General features: G+C 40.8%; 2 long non-coding RNA genes across 6 annotated transcripts in view; both read left to right on the plus strand.

The window, feature by feature from the left end:
* LOC103879781 lies at positions 1 to 3,870 on the plus strand. The gene is made up of 3 exons (XR_004180216.1): positions 1 to 230; positions 3,177 to 3,536; positions 3,617 to 3,870. It is a non-coding gene; the product is annotated as an uncharacterized LOC103879781 (long non-coding RNA).
* Positions 1 to 24,559, plus strand: part of LOC103879786 — a 67,963-nt gene that overhangs the window by 498 nt on the left and 42,906 nt on the right. For 2 of the 5 annotated variants that reach the window (XR_001897556.3, XR_640559.4), the window contains exons 2-3: positions 4,134 to 4,311; positions 4,823 to 5,024. This is a non-coding gene — a long non-coding RNA (uncharacterized LOC103879786). Of the gene's footprint in view, positions 1 to 4,133; positions 4,312 to 4,822; positions 5,025 to 17,843; positions 18,048 to 18,560; positions 18,672 to 19,346; positions 19,626 to 24,559 lie in introns of those variants that run through there. The other 3 variants (XR_640561.3, XR_640562.3, XR_640558.3) reach the window with 3 other exon arrangements.

The raw sequence follows: 24,559 nt of genomic DNA on the forward strand, positions 1-24,559 counted from the left end.
ACTTCCTGGGGGAGTTGGGGCCTCATGGGTAGGAGCCTGCAGCATGCGTGTGTTGGGGACCCGGCTGGGTTCAGTGTGTGGGTGTGCATAGTATCTGTACCCCCTCCCCATGGAGCTGTAGTGGAAGATTAGGTGACACTGGACCCCCTAATCTGCAGGCCATGGAGGGAACACAGGACATCTCCAGGCCAACTCCTTTTCTTAGGGATGAGCAGAGTGATTTGCTTGAGGTCAGTTCTCAGCGTGGGTCTTTTCTTGGGTATAGATTTGGATGGGTGCCAGTTTTTCAGTGTTGCCAGAAGAAGATGGAAAAGGGGTTGTTTCTTTTGAAATGAGGCAAAGGGAATTCCTCTGATAAAGTGGTACTCTTTTCAGACTTTATTCCTAGGATGTATACATCTCTGTCTGCATTTTGAATGTGTATATATATATGAATGTATATATAGATATGTGTGTGTGTGTGTATTTTAAAAAGTTTTTGAACAAGTATAAGCTACTCCTCCTAACACAAAACCCAAATGTATGTATAAAAAAAAATCTGAGTGCAACAATAGAACTATTTTTTTTACCACTCGTATTCTCCTAGGACTTTTAAAATAGTGAGTGCCTCTCTAGTACTTCTAGTGTGAGTTTATATTCATTAATTACTTGTCAGGTGATGGGAGTCTTTTGGAGCGAGGGATAGAAAACCTGGAAGCTGAAGAGTTGGGATGTATGCCACACCCTGTGGAGGAAGGCATATCAGACAGAAATAAGATAAAACATCTGAGGAGTTGAAACTTTTATTTTTGGGAAAATTGGATTTCATTTTTTAAAAACATTCATATATACTGAGTTGTGAATATTAATAACATATTGAAACCTAAGCAGAGTGCCTGGCACCTGGTATATAATAAATGTGTAGTGAATGAACGATGTGAGAACGTTTTTGATGTTTTGTTTCCTTCTTTTGCTTCTTTGCCAAGAGAAATTAATAAAGTCAAATGGATTTGTGGCTAGTTAGCTAATGCTTGATTGTTTACTTACTCAGCATTCCTTGAGTGACTGGCTGTGAATTAATATGATGACTTAGGCGTGTTTACCAAATTGAAAGTGACCTTATTTAAGTAGACATTTCAAATACTTAAAGTAATGACCCAAATGATAGCTGTACTAATTGAAGCATGACTTAATTGATAGGGCAGACACCCTTTCCTCATAATTAAAACAAATTCTATTAAAAAAATAAGTTCCTTCCTAGATCTTACGTGATTGCCGAGGAGAGAAATCTGGCATATGAAGTCTATAGAAAAGAATTAATTTCCAAAGTGACTACTCTGGGGGCTGTGGCGAGGGTGTGTTTTGCTGGTGGAGTGTGGCAGGGATGCTTTGTTTGGAAGGGCTGTGTTTGGTGTCTGCTTCCCTTCGATGAGAAATGATCACTGATTCACTCACCAAAGCTCATGGAGTGATTTTGCTGTTTCACCTTTTCTTTTATGCCGTTCTCCCTCTTTCTGACTTCTTCCCCTCAGACAGCCCCATCTCCAGGTTGCCCTACTTCATTTCCAGCCTCCTTATCCACACTAGCTTTCTCAAGATAGTAGCCTCAGGATTACGCCTACCTGTTTGGCTGTATGGTTACAAGTGCTCTCCTTAGAAAAGCCTTAGGTAAATATGTCATGCTAAAGGTTATTGACTGACACCAGTCAGCTATGCCTGGCTCTGGAGTATTACCATTTTCACAAAGCACTATGAGTGGTTTAACCTCAGGGAAGATTCTTTTTGTTTGAGGTAGCTGTATTTTTTTGGTCCTGAAGTCTGGACACTCATGGGCTAGTTTCAGCTTTGCCAGGTTAGACGACATCTCTAAAGTGTGTACCTCATTTTGAGACTGAATAAATATATGTTCAATAAAGAAGAAGTAGACTAGACAAACGATAATAGAGAATGTAGCATTGCTTAAATTACCTGATTTCAGAAACTTAAAGAAATTTTGTTTTCAAAGAACAACTTGTGAAACTATTATTTCAGAAATGCTGCATTGGGAAGTCCTACACTAGGCTGTTTGCCCTTGGTTGAGGTGCTTAATTTCTCTTGGCTTTATTTCTGTCATCTACATATAGAGGGAAATGAAGTAGATAATTTCCAAGTGTCTTTAGGACTTCCAAATTCCTTCATAATGGAAAGGTTTCAGGCATCGTCCAGCAAACCAGTAGAGGCTGGAGTGCAATGGTGCGATCTTGGCTCACTGCAATCTCTGCCTCCCAGGTTCAAGTGATTCTTCTTGCTCGGCCTCCCAAGTAGCTGGAATTACAGGCCCCCGCCACCATGCCTAGCTAATTTTTTTGTATTTTTAGTAGAGACAGGGTTTCACCATGTGGGCCAGGCTGGTCTCGAACTCCTGACTTTGTGATCTGCCCACCTTGGCCTCCCAAAATGTTGGGATTACAGGCATGAGCCACTGTGCCCAGCCGCCTTCCTACTCCTTCTCATCACACCATATAGTCCCACTTATCATGTGGCTGTAAAAAGGGAAATCTCTCTACCCAGCGAGCAGCTCATGCAGCTTCAGCTGCAGCATGGTTGCCCTTCGTGTGTGTGGCTGTTTTATTAGCCTGCCCCTGCCCCTTGGATAGCTGGTGTGCCCATCCTTCCAGGAGGACAGGTGAAGTATCAAGTGAGCACTTGGAGAGGCCCCTCTTATCTTATACAATCGCGCTAGCTGACTCTGCTCTCAGGCAGGCTCCTATTTTTAGCTGTGTCTGATGGAGGCACTGTCTTCCTAGCTTAATGATCCCTCTCAGATGCCAGCATGCCTCCAAACAGCTCTCTGGTGATCCAAAGGATGGGTGGGCACAGCCCCTGATACCATACAAAGAGGAGGCTGGGTGACACAGGGCAAAGTGAACACAATTGAGATGCTGAGGCAGTATGACTTCGCGACCTCTCAAAGCCCTGATTTTCTTTCTGTAAACAAGACAGGACGCTCTCCAAAGGCTTTCCCAGTTTTAAAATTCCATCAAGCTTCGGTTGTGAAGGGAGAGAACAGATGATTGAAGTGTCAAAGCCCAAGCAACTAAGACAGAGTCAAGCGATTACAAAGCAGACCATGAACGTTAGCTAGTAAATAGTCCACTCAGCTGTCTGGGTACAAGTGGTAAGGGATATTTAATTTTGGCATGCTTTTATTTTCTCAGGAGAAAAATAGCAGAAGGAAGTGCACGTGCCATTTTATTCCATTGAAACTGCCAATGTGCTCAACTTAGGACTTACATGGAGTTAGCAACGTAGGGGCACACAAGTCAGTACTTTGTTAAACTGCTCCCCAGGCAGGGAATGTTGTGGGTTCAGGTCTAAAGAATGTCACAGTCTCAAGGACTTTGGTGTAGGAGCCACTTATGGTATCCAGTTCACTCCAGACTTTTGACACTGCCTGGGCCCTCTTCGGCAAAGTCATCTCTCAGCAGGTGTGGTGCCTGGGGACAAGAAGTTCAGCCTGAAAGTGGAAAAAGAGTTCCAAAACATGCCGGGAGGGCTGAGGCCTAAGGGCTAAATATGTATGTATCTGTCTATTCATGAGTCTTGGTTCTGTTTCCCGTGCCAGCTGGTAGAAACTATTTTTGTCTTTTCCCTTCAGGCTGCTGGAGTCTCCACTCAGGAGATCAGACCCTAACACAGTAAAGGCCAGAGGGCCAGAGGAAATCACTCCCGTTTGTTGCATTCCCCAGGGATATCTTTGATTTCTAGGCTTCATCCACATTCTACACTTCTGCAGGATTCATTGTCCAGAGGATCCAAGGGGAAGCCTGCAAATTGTATACCCTTTTTAGGGGCAGAATTGGATCATGTTTTCAGCTTATAGCAAATCAATAAACTGTTGCCCATGGCTAAGCTTATGTGTAGCAGTCCTTACTCTTGAAACTTGATTTGTAACTGCCAATAATGGCAGCTGTCTAAGCCCATTGATTTGGGACGAGAATATGGACCCTTTATAGGTGCCTTGTAGATTTCAGTATGGGAGAGAAAACTGTGGTACAGTGTGAGCTTTGTAGTGAGAAGATTCCTCAGTGGGTGGCTTTGGGCACACACTTTAGCTTCTATGGGCATTGGTTTTCTCTTTGGTAAAATAGAGATGATGAATATTGCTTCTCCAGTGTTGTTACAGAGATTGCCTGTGATTTAAGGAAACATGATAACCACCGTTTACTATTTACCCTGTGTCAAGAATGTGATCCTCCCAGCAACCCAGTGAGTCATATTGCATGACCCTCATCTTATGAATGAAGAAACAGAAGCTCCAAGAGGTGCCACTCGCCCGCAGTCACAGAGCTGGTGAGTGACAAAGGCTGTATTGGAACAGGAAGTGTTACTACTGGGCACAAGCCCTAACTACTGAGCTGCAGTACAGCATCGGTGCCTGAAAATGATCATTATTGTTTTCATCAGCTCCATGGAATACATTGTCCCTCTCTAACACTAAATGGTGCCTTGACTTCAGACCAGATCAAACTACTGTTTTTAATATAATCTATTTATGCTTTGAGTTTCCTTGTCTTTCAGAAGGCTTATGACATGTTTCAGGCTTTAAATTCTTATATTAACCTTTGAGATTAAGGTTAATGTATATATTATATATACACACACACACATATATATACACACACATATACACATAGATATACATATATATATATGTATCTATATATTTTTCTTTTTCCAGGTAAGGACATTAAGTGGAAAAACAATTTGTCTAAGCTTACTCAGAAAATGAGTCAATATCTAGGTACCTAGGCTGGTGAGAATGTAGCTGGATAGAACATAGATTTCCTAATGTTTTTGAAAGGAATTTCTTTTCTGGCTGGGATGGCTGACAAAGAGATGAATGGAATGATGCAATGAGGGCTATCTCATCACAATATTCCTGAAAGGACAAAAGGACGAATGGAGCGGGAGCAAGGGGATTCATAGGAACAAGGCTTGCTCTCCTGTGGGCCTTGCAGAGCATCAGTACTTCCCACCTAGAGCTCATGAATCCACTTCCACAGGTAAGCTCTTCCTAGCACTTCACTTCCTGGACACACTGAGAAAGTTACCTTTAAGACCTGGCCATAGTTCCAGTGATAGCAAATTAAAGAAAAGCAGATAGCTGAGTGGTCAGCTTTTGGATCTATGCTTTCACTTCTGTTGCCAGACATGCTGCCATTTGAACTCTTTACCACAAGAGCCTCCATGATGACAGATGTGGCAAAGGCATCCCTCCCCCACCTCTTCCTGGTGTCCTTAGATTAGTCTAAATATCAGAGGCAGCTGGGTGCAGTGGCTCACGCCTGTAATCCCAGCACTTTGAGAGGCTGAGATGGATGGATTGCTTGAGCCCAGGAATTCTAGACCAGCCTGGGGAACACGGCAAAACCCCATCTCCACAAAAGATATAAAATTAGTCAAGTGTGTGGCACACAACTGTAGTCCCAGCTACTCCAGAGGCTGAGGTGGGAGAATCACCTGAGCCCGGGAAGTTGAGGCTGCAATGAGCTGTGACTGTTCTACTGCACTCCAGCCTGGGTGATGGAAGGAGGCCCTGGCTCAAAGAAAAATAAAATAAAAATCAGAGGCAGTATTGCTAATCCGTCATGGGGCTTCAATAGCTTCAGCTCCCTAGATCTTGCTATCTTCCTTCTTGGAAAGGCTGTTTCAAAGGCTCCCCAAGCTGTAGAGGGTGAAAGGTCTGAAAAATGCCTATGTGAAGCCTTGATCCACAGGTCTTGCTGCGTCACTTGGCCACTTGCCTTCAATCCTGTTTTCCCAGCTTAGAGCCACCACTCTTCTGCGCAGAAACAGGCTACGATGGGTTCTCTCTGAGATAGGTTCTTTTGCTGTTGCCCTAGTAACAGAATTATTAAACCGAGTTCCAGCCTCGAGAGGATTTGTGCCTGGTGAGGTAATGTCTGTCGCATCCAGCCTTTCTTTTTGTTCCACTCCCACTCCCTTGCTTCAGGCCCTCTGTACCTCACATTTAGTCTGATGCACTGGTCTCCTCCCCGGCCTCTGTGTTTCCAGTCCACCCTCGCCGACGGGGCTGCCCCTTGCTCAGCAACACTCTTTCTCAGGTTCAGACACTCCTCCTTGGTCAAATTCCCCATCAGCCTGACATGCAAAGCTCTCCACGATTGTGCTTTAGCAGAGCTGGATGTGACCCAGGGATGGTGACGGGGTAGAGCCAAGAGGAATTGGAAAGAGGAGCCTGTAGGGCTTGGTGAGCAACCTGTTGGTTAGGAGGCTATACAGTGTAGTGTTTAAGTGCATGGGTTTTGACTCAGACTGTCTATAAAATCTTCCTACTCTCACTTAATAGCTGTGGAACCTTAGGAAAGTTTCATAATATCTCTAAGTTGCACCTTCCCCAAATGCAAAATAAAGATAATGACCGTATCTTCCTCATAAGGGTTTTCTTCTGCTCAATTAAAGAAGGTCATCTTCTAAAGTGCTTGGCTTAGCATCTTTAAACTTAGAAAGGTACCAGAAATGTTAGGTGTGGTGATGATTATAGTAGAGGAAGGTGGAAGGGTGGTGGTTTGAGAAATGGAACTGAGAATGGCTCCTGATTTTGGTGAGTGGGTGGAAATCATGCCAATAGAGAATTCAGTCACAGAATAAACAGGTTTTTGAGAACAGATAATGATTTCATTTTTGGGCTTATTGAGTTTGATGCATCATAGCTCACTTTTATTGATTCTCACTGAGTGCCAGGCACTACACGAAGCATTTTGCATATATTATCTCTTACGTAATTCTCACAAGAGTTCCTTGTGGTAAAGTTATCAGCCCATGCAAACTTCAGTAACCAGCCCACAGTTATTAACTTGCCCATAACTTGTCGACAGTTATAAAGGTGCAGAGCTGGGATTTGAACCCACGACTTTGTGTCTCCAGAGGTGGCACACTTTATCACTATATACTCTGCCTCTTGAATATCTTTACTATGGATATTAAATTAATCTCTTTTTCATGTTTTTAGTGCTAAGATGGCCTTTGGGGGAACACAATAGTCCACACTGCTTCTTGCCTAGGTCGTGTTTTGTCCTCTCGCTTGCCGTCCCCTTGTGTAAATTTGGCCCCCAGACTCCAGGATTTCTTTTATGGCATGTGCCCTCCTGAGTTTATGCTTGGAGTCAGAGGCTCAGTCCTCACCTAATTCTCACTTTGGTCCTTTTGTCTCACTCTAAATTCCCCCTGGATGGGATCTTTGATCTTGAAGTGAATTAGTGTCTCTCAGCATCAGTTTCCTCCTCTGAACGATGCAGTTATAGAATTGTAGTAAATGTCAAGAGATAGATGGAGTTCATTGAGGAGAAAGGCTGTTTCTGATTTCTCTTAGCATTCACAATATGCAGGCTAGTGCTGGGCATATATCAGGTGCTCTCTCATCGTTCAATGAATAGATGACCAACTGAATATATATGCTGATGTATATCATGAGGGTTTGCCCCTTGTGTTTGACTAGTGGCACCGCTTCCTTTTTCAACTGCCCTGCTGTCCCAGGTGATTACCCTAATTTAATGTGTTTTTTTTGGGTAGACTTTTAAAGAACGTTTGGAGTCACGTACGCCACAATGGTAGAACTGGGTTATGATGTTAGTGTTGGGTGGTAGGCACTGCCTACATATGTGGTGGGGAATGGGGAGGTGTGGAGGTACCTGGGGTGGACTGGATCATATTTCCTTCCTTGACTTTTTTTGTAGTGGAGAAAGATGCTCTAAGAACCCAAGAGACATGGATTTAGCTGCAGTTGACAGAGCCCAGGGTGCAGTAAATTGTTTTTTAACAGACGTTTTCTGTTGTTTTAATAACAATGCTTTAACATGGCAACTTTCTAAGTATTTTTGCCCTATCATTTCAGGTACTTACGCTTTCAATAACCTGCATATGGATTTCAACGCTATTTAATTAAGCTCTAAACCTATAAAAATGCACATTTAATACTCAGAGTAAACCCTTGCCTTGTTCTTTCTGAAGGTAAACAGAGGAGATATCTTCTTGAGCTCAGAGTTCTGAGGTAATTACAATTAGTTGCCATAGAGAGAAAGAGAGAGAAAGAGAGAGAAACACATGAAAATGTATCTTACTTTCTGTGTTTAGGAAATTCATTTAATGAAATATTCAGAGCCACCAAATCTACCCAGACCCAGATACCTATTAATCTGTTAGCCACTTGGGCTCCAGAGGGATCTTTCTTCGCTGGGAAAGCTTTTTGATTGCTCTACTCCTGTGCTCAGAAACTTTTAATGGCTCACTGTTTTCCTGTGTGCAGATGGTGTTCCATCTTCTTAACACGTGAGTTACTAGGCCTGTTATGATCTGGACCCAGCTGTCCTTCTTAATCTCATTTGTTACCACCTAGGTGGTAACACAGGTGCTTGTTGGTTCTGTTGGCACTGACAGTGGTATCCCAAGCCTCTCTATGGTATTTTCCCTTTGAAGTTCTCTTTCATGCACTCTGTTGGCCTTGAAGTTCCTGCTCATCCTTCAAGACCCAGTTTAAATTCCTATCTAGTTCAAATGCCAAGCCCCCTTGGATTCCTCTAGACAGAATTACTCTAAGCTTTCTTGGACTTTGTACTTTCATGGCAATTCTAATCACAAATACAAATTTCTGCCACTAGACTGTGAGTTCCTTGGGGTCCGGGGACCTCATCTTGTTTTATTTATTTGCATTTTCATGTAATGAATAGCTCATAGTAGGTCCTAATTCAATCTTACTGAAAGAAATTACGTTAATGACATATTGCCAGTTAATAGTGTGCATTAGGGTGTAATAAAGATTTTTTTAGGGGAATGAATTACCTAACCCAGATCTCAACTGTAGCTGTGCATATAAAAGTTCCACAGTTTCCTATTGAAGGAGGATTTTCTTCACATACATGGCAGCAGTAGTATGAGGATAAATCTAGTGTTTATTTCTGCCCCTTCAGTTAACTAGCAGAAAGCTCCGGGTTAGAGTCTACAACAGAATCACTTTCTTTATGATGCCTGCAGCATATTAGAAATGCTATAAATACTCAGGAACGGGAGATCATGTAACTTGGTGGTTAAAACATGAATGTTAGAGTCAGGTGGACCTGACTTATCAGCTGTACAAGTGGCAACTTATCAAACATCTCTTCAGTTTTGTTACCTGGGGATTATCATAATTTATTACTAAGATTGCTTTGAACATTAAATGAGATATTCAGGCCATTTGATTAAAAGGGCACCTAGCATACAGAAAAGTGTTCAATAAAATATAGTAGCTATTATTTTCATTTTATTTTGTGGTTATGAATTATTAATAAAATAGCAATCCAAAATAATATAATAATATACATTCCCCTAAAGGAATAGCAATTGCAGTAAGAATTACTAATTTGCTGGTAAGTTAGAATATGGTTTGCTATTAGTAACTGAGTACTGTCAGAGGTTAGAGCCAGTCCCATAATTCCAAAGGAGCTGCCTGGCTAAGGTCATCCTCAGAAGCTGCTCAGATATCTGTGGTTCTAAGCACAGCAAGACCAACTGGTGAGGTTTCTGCATGAAGCAGTCAAAGTCTATGTATGTTCAGGACCCTCCATGTGAATGAGGTTGGAACACAGCTGTGTGGACACAGACCTGCAGCATTGCCACACAAAGCACACGTGATGCAGGTAATGTCTCTGCACACAATGCTGGATTGTATAACACTGTCATCCCCTGCACTGGATAAAAACTCTAAACAATGAACTTTCTTGGGAGTGTTATAGGAAGGCTACTCCTAAAGCTTCCTCTTGATTCTCTACTATCAGACCTGTTATTCTCAGATCTTGTCGTGCATTCTGACTAGGACAGGTGAGTGTGTGTGAGTATGTAACCTTGGATGAATAAATTCATTAAAAATGGGATCTCATGTCCTTGGTGTTTTTTTAAACATTCCTCTTTATGATCATGCATTACCAAAGAGAAACATTGCTTTTTTGATCATTTGATCTTTGCTTTTACAATTACCAACCCCCAGCTGGGTACAGTGGCCTGTAATCCCAGCACTTTGGGAGGCTGAGGCGGTTGGAACCCTTGAGCTCAGGGGTTTGAGACCAGCCAGGGCAACCTAGGGAGACCCCTGTTTCAATATAAAAAAAAAAAAAAAAAAAAAAGAAAGAAAGAAAGAAAGGAAGAAAAAAAAAGAAATTACCAACCCCCTGTCCTTTTTTTTTTTTCTTTTTGTATGAGGTTTCTGCAGGCAACTTAAAGTACACCTGACTCTGATTCTTTTTTTTTTTGGAGCATGAGAGGGAAATCATGTGTGTGTTGAGGTCTGCAAAGGAGGTCCGAGGAGATTACTAGGGTGCCCCTAAAAGAAACCAGGAGTGTTCATGAGCTGGCCTCTGGCACTTGCCAAATCCATGAGAGACCAGTGCCCCTTCAGAGGCTCTGGAAACTGCCTTGGCTAGGAACTCATTCTTTCCTCCTCCTCCCTCTTCTTGCTTCAGCTCCTTCCAAAAGTCAAGCATGGAGTTGTGGGAAAGGCTAATTGGGTTGGACTTAGGATTGGGGTGGGCGATCTAGCTGGAAAGAGCCTGGAACTGGAGATCTGGGGACCTGAATTTTAGTCCTAATTCTTTTTTTTTTTTTTTGAGACGGAGTCTCACTGTGTCGCCCAGGCTGGAGTGCAGTAGCCGGATCTCGGCTCACTGCAAGCTCCGCCTCCCAGGTTTACGCCATTCTCCTGCCTCAGCCTCCCGAGTAGATGGGACTACAGGCGCCTGCCACCTCGCCCAGCTAGTTTTTTGTATTTTTTAGTAGAGACGGGGTTTCACCGTGTTAGCCAGGATGGTCTCGATCTCCTGACCTTGTGATCCGCCCGTCTCGGCCTCCCAAAGTCCTAATTCTTTTGTAAACTCACTGTGCAACTTTGGACAAGTATTGCACTCCGTAAGCTTGTTTTCTCATCTGTGAATCAAGACAGCTATGGCTTTGGGTCTCAAGTTTTGCAGGGGCCAGGTCGGGGACAAACAGTGGCATGGGAAACAGCTCCTTCACCTCTTGCACATTCTGGCTGTCCTTTAAAAATTGTATTGTCCAAACTAATGCGACTGGTGCACCCTGGAATTGGCTGCCTAAGGTCTAGAACAACCAGGAGCCACTGGGAGAGGAGGGGACACTGTAACCTGGGGACAGCAAAGCTCTTAGCTTCCTTGGGAGGGGAGTGGAGAAGTATCCTTCCACAGAAAAGCCAAGAGGTCAGGAGAAGGACAGACTCTGGTCTTTGATCTTGGAGGTGAGGAACCTCCCTCCTGCAAAACAAAATGAAACAAGAAGAAACCTACAGGAGGCGGTGATCTCCATTCGGACAACGAAGTGAACTTGAAAAGCTTAAGGACCCTGGAAGGCAATAGATGAGGCTGAGGAGTTCTGTTGATAAGGCAAATGTGGCTTAGTCCACTGGGCCAGTTAGAACACCACCAGTGGTGACCAGACAGAAGGAGATTTTCATAAATTGAAAAAATAATTCATGTCCCTGGGGATAATTGAAACAGTACAAAAAATTATCACTGAAAAATAGGTTTCTCTGTTACTGTCTCCCCGTTGGTGTCCATTCCCAGAGGCAACCACCTTTTCCAATTTCTTGTGTGTCCTTCCAGAAGGAGTCTAAGCAGCAGCTGCACTTTGCTGTTTCATGGAACAATATATCTTAGAGATTGTTCTATATCGGCGCACATATTCATTAATTAAACTCCTTGCCATGGTCACAGCGCCTCGTGGGGTCATCCCCTGTCAGCTGCTGTGATGCCCTCTCCCCCGACTCCTGTGTCTCACTCTTCTTAGCCACACTGGCCTCCTTCCTTTTTCTCTAATGTGCCAACACGTCCCCATCCTGGGACCTTTGTCCGTGTTGTTCTCTTCACCTGGAAGGCTCGTCCACCCTGTCCTTGGCATGAGTCACTCCTGTATGTCACCTCCCCAGGTTGGCCCTCCCTGGTCATCCCATCTCAAAGAGCTCCCATCACTTCTCTCCTCTTACTGTTTTTATTTTTCCACTCAGCACTTACCACTACCTGGCATTACAGAATATAATTACCATTCCCTTGTTTATTTTCTGGTATTGCTGCTGGAATGTTAAGGAGGGCTGAGATTTTGTCTTGTTTTTCCACTGCTGTAATTTCAGTGCCTAGAACAGTCAGTGCCTGGCCCTTAATAGGCACTCAAATATTAATGAATACAATATTCAGAAAGCAATGAGATGTTTAGTTTAGAGGGCATGGCTTAGGCTAGAGTTGGAGATAGAAGTTTGGGTATCATCAGACACTATTTTAAAATTTGGGATTGAATGTAGAGAGAGAATATAGACAGAAGAAGGCCAGGGACTGATTCCTGGGTCCTTTTCACATTTAGAAGTTGGGAAGAGGAAGAAGGTCCGACACAGGTGACTGAGACGGGACAGTCAATCAGGAAGGAGGGAAATATGAGAATGTGTGTCCCAGAAGCCCAGCCTAGATAGTATTGGCTAAGTCCCCTAAATCTTTCATATGTCTGCATAGTATTCCATTGCAACGACGTGCCATAGTTTATTTAATTAGTCCTCTATCCACTGGTGTTTGAATTGTTGCCAGTCTTTGGCTGGTAAATAATGCTGCAGTGAATGCAGTTGTCTTTATCAGTAGTTCTGGATGAGGCAATAGCAGGGAACTATTTAAAGATCTCAGTTTTCTATAGAAGCAGAATGAGTTCATGCATTATTTAGATGTGGCATGGCAATAGCACTGGCTTGCTGAAAGCATTATATGCATATCTAAATGAATGTATTAATTGCATATGTAATGCCCAAATAAATGAATATTGACAGAGTCAGAGGTTAAGGGCAGGAAAGCCCTTCTGAAACCTCTAGTCCCAGCTACTGCTTCCACGGGCAAGAAAACAAATTGTCCAAAGTCATCTGACACCTTGAACACAGCCAGGGTTAGAACACAAGTCTCTTGACTTTCTGCCCGCTCTTGGCAGAACTCCACATTGCATGAAGTGGTGTTTCTGATGATCAGCTTTGCCAAATTTGCTGAGCTGCAGGATATGGATATTTCTTGATTGAAGGCACTAGGGGTAGATGAATGACAAAAGATTTGAGACCAAACTGACTGGAGTGAGTCCTGTCTCCACCTTTTACTAGATGTGTGGCTACATACTTGACTCTGGACCTTGTTTTTTTTGTAAAACTCCTACTCTTGCCCTACATGTAGCTGGCAGTAAGTGCAGACTCCAATCTTTGTCCACCCATACTCTTTCTCTTTCTCTCCAATGCAGTCCAACAATGAGAGAGAAACTGGAAACTTCCTTATAAAACTTGAAGAAAAACAAGACTGCAGAAAGCAAACCAAAAGCAGTACTCTGTGTGTGTATGTGTGTGTAATTTAAAGCTTTGTCTTTTTCTAGAAATAATGTCCTAACACAAATGTCTCTAAGCAAACTATTAATATGAATACATTAGGACTACCACTCTCAAAGGATGTGTGAAGATGGAAGTAAGAGAGACTAAGGAACACAGAAATCCCTAGATAGTCCTCATTTTAAAATTAAAACATCTTCTTTTTGTGAATATAATACTTTTTTTCTGATTATTATGCTTTCTGCAAAAACATGAAAAATATAGAAAAGTATAAAGAGGAAAATAAGGATAATGCACAATTCCATTATCACTATTTACATTTGGTGCATTCCCAGCCTTTATTGTATGTAGATACAGTTGTGGACCACTCAGCTCCCCCTTCCAGAGACACCTTGACTCCAGCTGTTAGCTCCTTCAAGACTGGCCTCAGCATTCGAGCCAAGGTCCCACTGTTTTAGTGGTGGTCCCAGCACGCGACTGGGTCAGCTTGTGCCACAAAGCCTGGCTACTTCTCCTAGTATAGGGCTCTTCTAAAGGGCAATCTTTGCTTTGTTGCTACTTGTTGGGCTGGCACTGATTTTCCACATCTACACTACAGTTTGAGGGGCCTTCCATGCAATTCTGCTGTTTCTCTTTGTCTTTCACAGGTATTACTTCCTAATAAAATATTTTGCTTTCCTAACTCCTTATTGTCTACATCCTGGAGAACCTGCCTGTTCATACATACAGTTATATAATCAAGATCATATTATTAAATACAATGTGTGTGTGTGTGTGTATATATATATGTGTGTGTATATATGTGTGTGTATATACCATATATCAAATGATACAATATTTATCATATTATTAAATACGTGTGTATATGTAATTATTAAATACAATGTGTATATATATATACACAGTATTGCAAATACTGTGTGATATTTAATATATGATAATATATAATATTATCAAATACAATGTGTATGTATATACATACACATTTTGCATGTATGTATAATACAAATACAATGTGTGCATATATACATATATGTATAATACAAACACAATGTGTGTGTATATATAATTATTAAATACAATGTGTGTGTATATATATTTAAAATATATATTTAAATAAATATATATTTAAATAAATATATTTAGAATATATATACACACATCGTATTTAATATATGTATATTATATAATGTATTTAATATATGTATCTATTATGTGTAATATATGTGTATATATTATGTGTAATATATGTGTATTTAATATATATGTATATATACACATACACACATTGTATTTAATAATTATATATACACACTGTGTTTAATATGATAAATATTATATCATTTAATATGTTATATGTATTATGTATCATATAAGATATTACAGTAGATTATATAGCATATTCTTTTATATATGGTAAATATATTTGTTCTTTCATTATAATTCTTTATATACATTATTTTTTACTAACATTGCATAGTATTTTCATTACTTACATATAATAGAATGTTGATTTTGCAAATTAATTATGATTTAAATATTGCTGATGAATATTAACATACATAAATTTTCCAGAATATCCCTGATTGTTTCCATGAAATAGGTTTCCAGAGTGGAATTACTAGATCAACATGTCTGAATATTTTTAGGGTCTTGGTAAGTAGTTATTAATTGCTCTAGGAGGATTATATCTGTATATCCTTTCACCAGTGTAATGCTTGTGTACACTTCACTGCACCATCACCTGCATTGTGTATTGCCATTACAATTACATTGACAGGCAAAAACAGTGTTTTATTGTGTTATTTTATACATCTTTGATTTTTACTAAAGTTGAACCTTAAAAATAAGTTTACTAGCTAATTGTGTTTACTTTTCTACAAGTTGTCTGCCCTTTTAAAAATATCTTTTAATTTAGAGGGATTTAAAAAAATATATTTGCCTGAAATCTATAGTTGAGAAGGCACTCCTTTCTCAGGCAATTCTCCCTCAGACTGTTTTGGCTTTCTGTTTGGTTTTGTGACACGTGTTTTATATTTTTTATGTAGACTGATCTTTTCTTTCTGTCTTTCTTTCTTTTTTTTTTTTTTTTTTTTTTTTTTGTGAGACAGAGTCTCGCTCTGTCGCCCAGGCTGGAGTGCAGTGGCACAATCTCAGCTCACTGCAAGCTCCACCTCCTGGGTTCATGCCATTCTCCTGCCTCAGCCTTCCGAGTAGCTGGGATTACAGGTGCCTGCCACCATGCCCCGCTAATTTTTTGTATTTTTAGTAGAGACGGGGTTTCACAGTGTTAGCCAGGATGGTCTTGATCTCCTGACCTCATGATACGTCTGCCTCGGCTTCCCAAAGTGCTGGGAGTGCCAAAGTGGTGGCTGGTGAGCCACCGTGCGTGACCTGATCTTTTCTTTTCTTTTTTAATTTATAAAGGAAAGAAGTTTAATTGACTAATAGTTCCACATGGCTGGGGAGGCCTCACGATTATGCAGATGGTGAATGAGGAGCAAAAACACATTTTACATGGTGGCAGCCAAGAGCAGAATGTTTTTCTTTTGGGATTTTTTCCATAGCTTTGTGTGTGTGTGTGTGTGGGGAGGGACAGGGTCTAGTTCTGTCACTAAGGCTGGAGTGTAGTGATGTGATCATGGCTCACTTCAGCCTCAGTCTCCTGGGCTCAAGTGATCCTCCTGTCTCAGCCTCTCAAATAGCTGGGACTATAGGCATGTGCCACCACACCTGGCTAATTTTTTTTTTCTTGTAGAGACAGGGTCTTGCTATGTTGTCCAGGCTGGTCTCAAACTCCTAGGCTCAAGTGATGCTCCTTCCTTGGCCTCCCATAGTAGTGCTGGGATTACCAGTGTAAGACATTGCACCCGGCCTCCATTGCTTTTATGTGTAGAATACCTTTCTTCATCTAGTGATCAGGCAAATCTTTAGCTATCTTTCTTCGTAATAGTTTTTTTTTTTTATGTTTAACCATTTAATCCATCTGAGATTTATTTGTGGTGTCAGGAGCAGCATCTACATGGAATTATTCCCAAATAGTTTTCCTGGCCGCATTTATTGCTTGACCAAAGGCAAGTTTTTAAATCTCCTTTAACTTCTATTTCCTTATTAAGAGAGGATTATGCAAATGGTACTTCACAGGGTTATGTTGAAGAAAAATAAAATAAAATTGTGGATCTGAAAGCATTTTATAAATGCTATAGAAATATTGGTTTTTACAGTTGCTATCATTCATATGGCTAAGTGAGGAAATACTGTGCAAACAAATGCTTGTTTGATGTAGTCCTGTCTCAGTTCATTGACAACAACAACCCCAAACAAGGCTAGTTCCCTAGATCCTAACAAGCTCAAGACTTCTTGGACTGCCAGAAAGGGTTTACAGTATCACAGATGAGTTAAAATGTAGGCTATTTATAGTGAGTACACTTCAAGGACACATATATTTAGGAGTGTGGAGCAAAGAAGAATGCAAAGCCTGATTGGGGTTGGGGGTGTGATCAGAGAAAGTGGCCAAAAGCCTTTCATGGGGAGACAGGATCTGAGGAAGGGAAGGACTTCATTATTCTTCTCTGAAGTCATCGGGGAGCACCCAGAGGGTGGGATTTCAGGAAGTTTTTAAATGAAAGGAGACACATGGCTTGGCACAGTGAGAGGGAGGATTTTCCAGGCATCCTGTGCTGTCTTGGGGACCTGCTCAGAGGCCGGACCAAGTCACGCCTGGGTCCAGAAGGGTGAGTTGGACTGTACTCTCTTGGCCTGGCCATGACTTCAATTCATCGTTTAGACAAGAAGAGAGAAGTCTTGTTTCTCATCAGACAGAGATGCAGAAGATGTTTTCCGGCAGTTAGAGGCAGTTCTTAACCACCGAGGGGAGAATGGCTGAAGATCTAACATTATAAAGAAGGCGCTGAGAATTTAAGCACTTCCCCTTAGAAGCCAAATTATTTACTGGCTGGTCTTTCTTCTCTTTTTGAATCTACCAGCATGATTAAGATGTGTTCCGCAAGGAAGGGCTACAGAAGGTTTGATGGGACTCCTAAATGGATACTGTCTCTAAGAAATAGAAGAGCAGAGAACTGTGACAGAAGAAAAATAAGAAAGGATATTCCTTGAGGTTAAGAATTCTATCTTCTTCATTTTTGAGTGATTTAGGGAGTTTAGTACATGGATTAGCACGTAGTGAGTGTACACTTTAAACTGGTTGGTGGAAATAAATAAAGCACAGACGACTTCGTCTGTGTGAGAAACTGCCTTGGCTAGCGAGGAGTTAACATGGCGCTCTTAAGGAGTAATTGGTGGTGGCTGAGTTGTGGTAATACTGCACATTCCCTGCTTAAGTGCACATTTCCTGTTCAGGACAAGGATATGATGGGGCCTTTTAGAAGTTGGTGACTCAGGCAGTTCTTTTTATTGGGGAAAAAAATGAAGATAATTTGGCCTGGCTTTGGAACCTAATTTCCCATTATTCTCATCACAGGGCCTTCATCCTAGCCGGGCGAGTCTACTCGTTATTCTTTACATCTAGACGGACTGTGCAGATCCTGCTCTGCGCCTTTGTTTATGCTGTTCCTGGCAAGTGCGGCGCCTGCTTCTCTTCCCTCTGCTGGGACCTTACCCTCCTTCAAGGTCCAACACTCGCTGCTTTTGCAAAGCTGCCTTGAAAATCATTCCTCCTTTTCCAGTAATTTCTCCCTCTCTGAATACTGTTTATTTATTTACTTATTTATTTGAGATGGAGTTTCGCTCTGTGGTCCAGGCTGGAGTGCAGTGGCGCGATCTCGGCTCACTGCAAGCTCCGCCTCCCAGGTTCACGCCATTCTCCTGCCTCAGGCTCTGCCGAGTAGCTGGGACTACAGGTGCCCGCCTCCACGCCCGGCTAATTTTTGTATTTTTAATAGAGATAGGGTTTCACCGTGTTAGCAAGGATAGTCTCGATCTTCTGACCTCGTAATCCACCTGCCTTGGCCTCCCAAAGTGCTGGGATTACAGGCGTGAGCCACCGCGCCCGGCCTGAATTCTTTAACTAGCTATGATTGTCTATGTGACCTAAATAACTCATATACTGTGATGTAAAGTTAGTGTTTTACACACATATGTTTAAATCTCTAACGAGATAATGTATTTCTTATGCTCTGAAACCTAGTTTTATATTCTTCTTACTGCTCCCTTCCCACTGTGCACATTTCCTGTTCAGGACAAGGATACGCTGGGGCCTCACGACAAATCTGGCCCCATGTCAGGCGCTCAAAGATTACTTGATAGGTTATTTGATGATTTCAGAAGATTCCATGAAACTCATCACCAGGTAAATCATGACATCTTATTCTCTCTGTGATGCTAACAAGGTAGGAACAAAGGCTGTGTCTTAATTAAGCTTAGCACATTGACAGCTCTCTCAAGGGAAACAAAATAGTTGCCATGAGGGTGGATAAGTAACTGGTCAGTGCTTCTCCTCTCGTATTCTACTGGCAAAACTGGCTCCATGGATGCAAAGTCCATTGAGGCATGGCCTGTCCTCTTTGCACGAGCTGAGTGTGGGACACAATAGGACACTGATGATTACAAGACAGTGTGGTAAACATTATGGTGGAGGCATGTATAAGAAACTATGGGAGTCCAGTGAAAGAGCCTGGAAATGAGGCTGGGTTAGGCCATCAGGGAAGGCTTCCTGGAAGAGGTAGTGCTTGACTTGAATTTAGACTTAGAAGAAAAGAAGGAAAAGATTTTTTCCCATCACAGCCCTAGTTAGGAAAGAGTGTTTGGGGAAATTTAGAAGGGAAACTTTTCTAAGATAAAGTTATTTTATGAAGAAGCAGCACTGGGAAATCAAGGAGATTTAATTACAACTGCCTCACGAGCAGGATTTGAAAAGGAGTGGGAGGCTCATGGAAACCTTAATTGCTGAGAAAAGTTAAGAGGAGAAATATGACAGAAGTAATGGGTCTATATGTATGTCATGTCTGATTTGTCACTTTTCTAGACAGGCACTCTGCCTCCTGCCTTCTTCTAGTTTAGAGAAAAAAGGATCCTTCAGCAGCTAAGGTGAAGATACCATCCAGGATGCAGAAATGGGACCTGCAAAGACTCCTTATTCCTTTTAGGGAAGAAAAGGTCCAACTCGGATTACCTCATTGTTCAGAGAATAATAAGTATTTGTTCAGCAATAACAATGTGTGAGATGCCTGAAAGAGAAATCAGGCTAAATAATTTCCTCCTTCCTTTAGAAAATACAAAACAGCTTGCCTGGTTTCTCTTCCAATTTATTCTTGTGGCTTTTTATTCCTTTGGAGACCTGGGAGCATGCTTATTTTATGAAACTAGTAGACTAGCTCTTCCATACTCAGGGAGGATGTCCTTGTGTGCATTAAGCTGGGTCTTCACGATTAATGTAATATATGGGAAAATGTGATAAATGATGCAGCATTAGCAGCTTTTAGCTTGTCAAAGTGGCCGCATGTTGAAAGCATCTGGAAAAATTGCAAATTGCAGCATGATCAGAGCATAACTGACAGATGTCAACACAGAGAAGTGGCCAATTGAGAGGGATGGAACCAGACCCAGCCTCCTGGGTTGTGTGCACAGGGATTGCTAGAGAGACAGCAGGATTTGAGTGATGTCTTTTATAACTGTTAGAGCATAGAAGTGCTAGAAGGAACAAGTCTGTTGGTACAGACAAAAGAGAATCTATGTTACTGAGAAGAGAAAAGTTCTCATACACAAGTAAAATGATATGACTGGACCTTCTCTAATGTCCTGTCCAAATCGAACTGGGATCCCCTGACTCTCTGAAACAGGATTTAATGAGATTTTGCATAGGCTCTAATATAGACCAGGGAGCCCTTGGATACATACATATTTTTCCACCATCTCTAAGCTTTAATAGTTTACATTTGTGTAATACTTTACAGTTTGTGGGAGCCTAATCTCCCAGACTATTGATTATCTGTTGTCAAAATAATGTTGTGTAACAAACAACTATGAAATCGCAGGGGCATACAACAATATGGATTTGTTGCTCAGAAGTCTAGGGGTTTGCTACATGACTCTGCTGATTTTGGCTAGGCTTATTCACACATTTGGGGGTTTGGGGCTGTCAATTGATCTGAGCTATCAGATGACCTGGGGGACTCAGCTCTGATCCATGTGTCTTTTATCTTTCGTGAAGCTAACCTTGGCATGTTCTCATGGTAATGAAAGAAAAGATAGAAGAGGCACAAGAAAGCAAACAAACCATGCAAGGTCTCATATAATGGCCAAAGCAAGTCACATGAATTCAGTGCCAAGGTGTCGGGAAATGTACTCCATTTCTTTTGATAGAGAAATTTCACCTGGCAAAGGGTGTAGATACAGGGAAGAGAAAATAATTAGTAAAATTATAGCAATTTACCATACAGATATTGCCTTGTTTAATCCTCATGGTATAATCCTTTACCCATGAAAATTGGTGTTATTATTCCCTCTTTCATAGATTTAAAAAAAAAAAAAAAAAGGACACCAAAGTAATAAGAAATTGCTGGGTGTGGTGGCTTGTGCCTGTGATCCCAGCTACTTGGGTGGCTGAGGTGGGGGGACTGCCTTAGCCCAGAACAACATAGTGAGACCTTCATCTCTAAAAAAATAAAAGCAAATTAGCTGGGCGTGGTGATGCATGGCTGTAGTCTCAGCTACTTGGGAGGCTGAGGTGGGAGTATCACTTGAGTCCAGGAGTTCAAGGCTGCAGTAAGCTATGATCATACCACTGTGCTCCAGCCCGAGTGACAGAGTGAGACTGGTCAGTAACATTTCAGAAAGAATAATACTAGTTTCCCTATTGCAAATGTAAGGAACTTTCCATTGTACCATACCATACATAATTAAGAGGATAAATCCCAAGGATTATTGTTAGAAACTTTCTAAAGGCAGACTGATAAAATAGTGTGTGGCCCTTGATGTTGTATGAGTTGGAGAATACACAAACTTTTACTTAGGTTTTCTTAACCTATTTATGAAATTCCTAGTACCCCTATAAGATATAACATTTTCACATAATAATATATTAATCCAAGGAATTCACTAGTCATGTGAACTTTAGTTTACTTGTTAATTAGGTAGTTACTAGGTGTATTTGTGAGAGTAGGTGAGCTGCTGTAACTATATACTCCTAAATCTTAGTAATATAGAATAATAAAAGTTTATTTCTTATTCATATTGGCCAGAACTCAGGCATGTGGCCACATCTAACAGCAAGGGAGTCTGGAAAACACAGTTCAGCTGTGTGAAGGATATTTATAAACATTTAGCAAGATCCAAAGGAATGGACCATAGCATAGGTAAGTTTTTCAGGGAGACTAGGAGGTATATAATAGGTAAAGGAATATGGAAGAGAAGAGTCCATAGCTTAAGACTCTATCCAAAAATTTGTCTTGGCTTCTAAGACATTGCGCACAACCTACTCCCTACGTAGCAGGCAGAGTGATTATTATGAATTAGGATTTAAGAATTTGAATCTGATTATGTGACTCTACTGCTTAAAAACCTTCACTGTTTACCATAATAATAAGTGCTTAATGTGGTTACACAGTCTTCCAAAATGAATCCTGTGTGTCAATTTTATCTATTGCGCCTTTGCATTCACTCTTTTTGCTTAATTTTAACAGTCTTTTTAATTTGCCTAACGTGTGAGGATCTCTCCTTACCTGTAGGCTACTAATCATGCCATTTCTTTTGTCTCTTGGACCCTCTTCTCTGAAACATTGCTTACTCTTTCTTTTTCTGACTCAGATCTCATTCTTTAGTTCTCAGCTAAATAATTACACCCTAATGTTTGGCAAAGTTAGGTCCAAAATTAAGACACCAAATTACAGATCCAGAAAACTCAGAAATCATCAAGTAGGATAAATAGCAAAATACACACATCTACATATGTAATCCAAATCACTGAAAATAGAAGACAAGGGATATTCTGAAAGATAGCTACAAGTAAAAGACACATTGCATTTAGATGAACAAAGACAACAATTACAGCAGACTTCTTACTAGAAACTGTGCAAGCCAGAAGACAGTGGAGTGGCATTCTTACAGTTGAAAGAAAAAAATTGTCAACCTAGAATTCCATATCCAGCAAAACCATTTTTCAAAAATGAGGAAAAAATACAGATCTTAGGCAAACAAAAACTGGAAGAATTTATTTCCAGCAGACCTGAGCTACAAGAACTGTTAAAGGAAGTTCTTTGGGCAGACAAACATGATACCAGACAGAATCTTGAATCTACTCAAAGAAATGGAGAGCGCTGAAAATGAAGTAAATGAAGATAAATTTAAATACATTATCCAAACTTTTGCTTTGTGTTCTTTTCTTCTGCGATTTCAATTACATTCATATTAGACTTAAATTGTCACACAACTCTTGGGTGCTCTGTTCTGTTTTTGTTGTTGTTGTTGTTGTTTTGCCTACTCTTTTTTCCTTTGGGTTTCAATTTGGGTAATTTGTTGTTGTTGTTGTTAGATAGAGTCTTGCTCTGCCACCCAGGCTGGAGTGCAGAGGAATGATCATGTCTCACCACAGCCTCTACCTCCTGGGCTTCTGTCACCTCAGCCTCCCTAGTAGCAGGGACTACAGGCACACACCACTACACCCATGCTAACTTTTAAATTTTTTGTAGAGATAGAGTCTCACTATCTTGCCCAGTTTGGTCTCAAACTCCTGGGCTCAAACAATCCTCCTGCTTCAGCCTCCTAAAGTGTTGGAATTATAGGCATTAGCCACTGCTTATGGTAAATTTGGGTAATTTCTATTGGCTTATTTGAGTTTCACTTATTCTTTCCTTGTCTGTTTCAAGTCTACTGATGAGTCAATTGAAATCATTCTTTATACCTGCTGTTGTATTTTTTATTTCTATCATTCCCATTAGATTCTTTCTATAGTTTTCATCTCTCTACAGAAATTATCCATCTCATACTTGTCATCACTTTTTCATTTGGAGTATTTTAACATAATAATCATAGTTATGTTGAATTTCCCTTTAGATAGTTCTGCCATGTGTCATATCTGAGTCTGGTTCTGTTGATTGTTATTCCTCTTGATGGTGTTTTTGTTTTTCTTGTTTCTTTGTATACCTTCTAATTTTGTGATGAATGCCAGACATCTTTTGTAGTTTAGTAGAGGCTGAATTAAATAGAGTCATGTGACACATATGATATTTTGGTCAATGACAAACCACATATACAACAGTGGTTCCATGAATTTATAATATTGTATTTTTACTTTGCTTTGTGCTTAAATATGTTTAGATATACAACTACTTACATTGTATTACAATTGCTTACAGTCTTCAGTACAGTAACATGCTATACAGATTTGTAGCCTAGGAGCCATAGGCTATACCATATGGCATAGCCTGGGTGTGTAGTAGGCTACATCCATGTTTCTGTAAGTACACTCTGTGATGTTTGGACAACAATGAAATTGCCTAACAACACACTTTCCAGAATGTATCCCCACTGTTAAGTAATATATGACTATAGTTGTTAGACCTGGAACTGGGCTTGCTTTTCCTTATTCTTGGTATTTAATGTGGGAGATGAGTCAATCCTCTCAAGAGTTGAACCAGTTTGGGATTTTTTTTGTTGATATGGTTACCCTCGGTATAACACAGTTTCGATATTGCTCCATATCTTGTGTTTAGGGTGGGGGCTGGTTTGCCAGAAGGTTTTTTCCAATGTCTGCTCTATACTCAGCTTTAGGTCTTCCCTTTGCATTGTGCGCAGTGAGGGTCTCTCTCCCTGCTTTTGCATCTCTCTCAGTAGTAGACTACTATTATTTGTTACTAGATTCTTGTTAGGCTGGTGGTAGGGTATGGGGGAAGCATTCTGTTGTTCTAAATAAGCCTCAGTTGTAGGAAGTCCTAACCAAAGCAATCGGTCAAGAGAAAGAAATAAAAGGCTTCCAAACAGGAAAAGAAGTCAAATTATCTCTCTTTGTGACAATATGACTCTATACCTATAAAACTTCAAGACTTTACCAAAAGGTTCCTAGACCTAATAAACAACTTCAGTAAAGTTTTAGGATACAAAATCAATGTAAAAAATTAGTAGCATTTTTATACACCAATAACGTTCAAACTGAGAGTCAAATCAAGAATGTAATCCCACTTACAATAGCCATACACACACACACACACACACACACACACACACACAATAAAACACTGCTGA

Source organism: Papio anubis, chromosome 1 (genome assembly GCF_008728515.1).
Source record: "Papio anubis isolate 15944 chromosome 1, Panubis1.0, whole genome shotgun sequence".
Classification (NCBI taxonomy): Eukaryota; Metazoa; Chordata; class Mammalia; order Primates; family Cercopithecidae; genus Papio; species Papio anubis.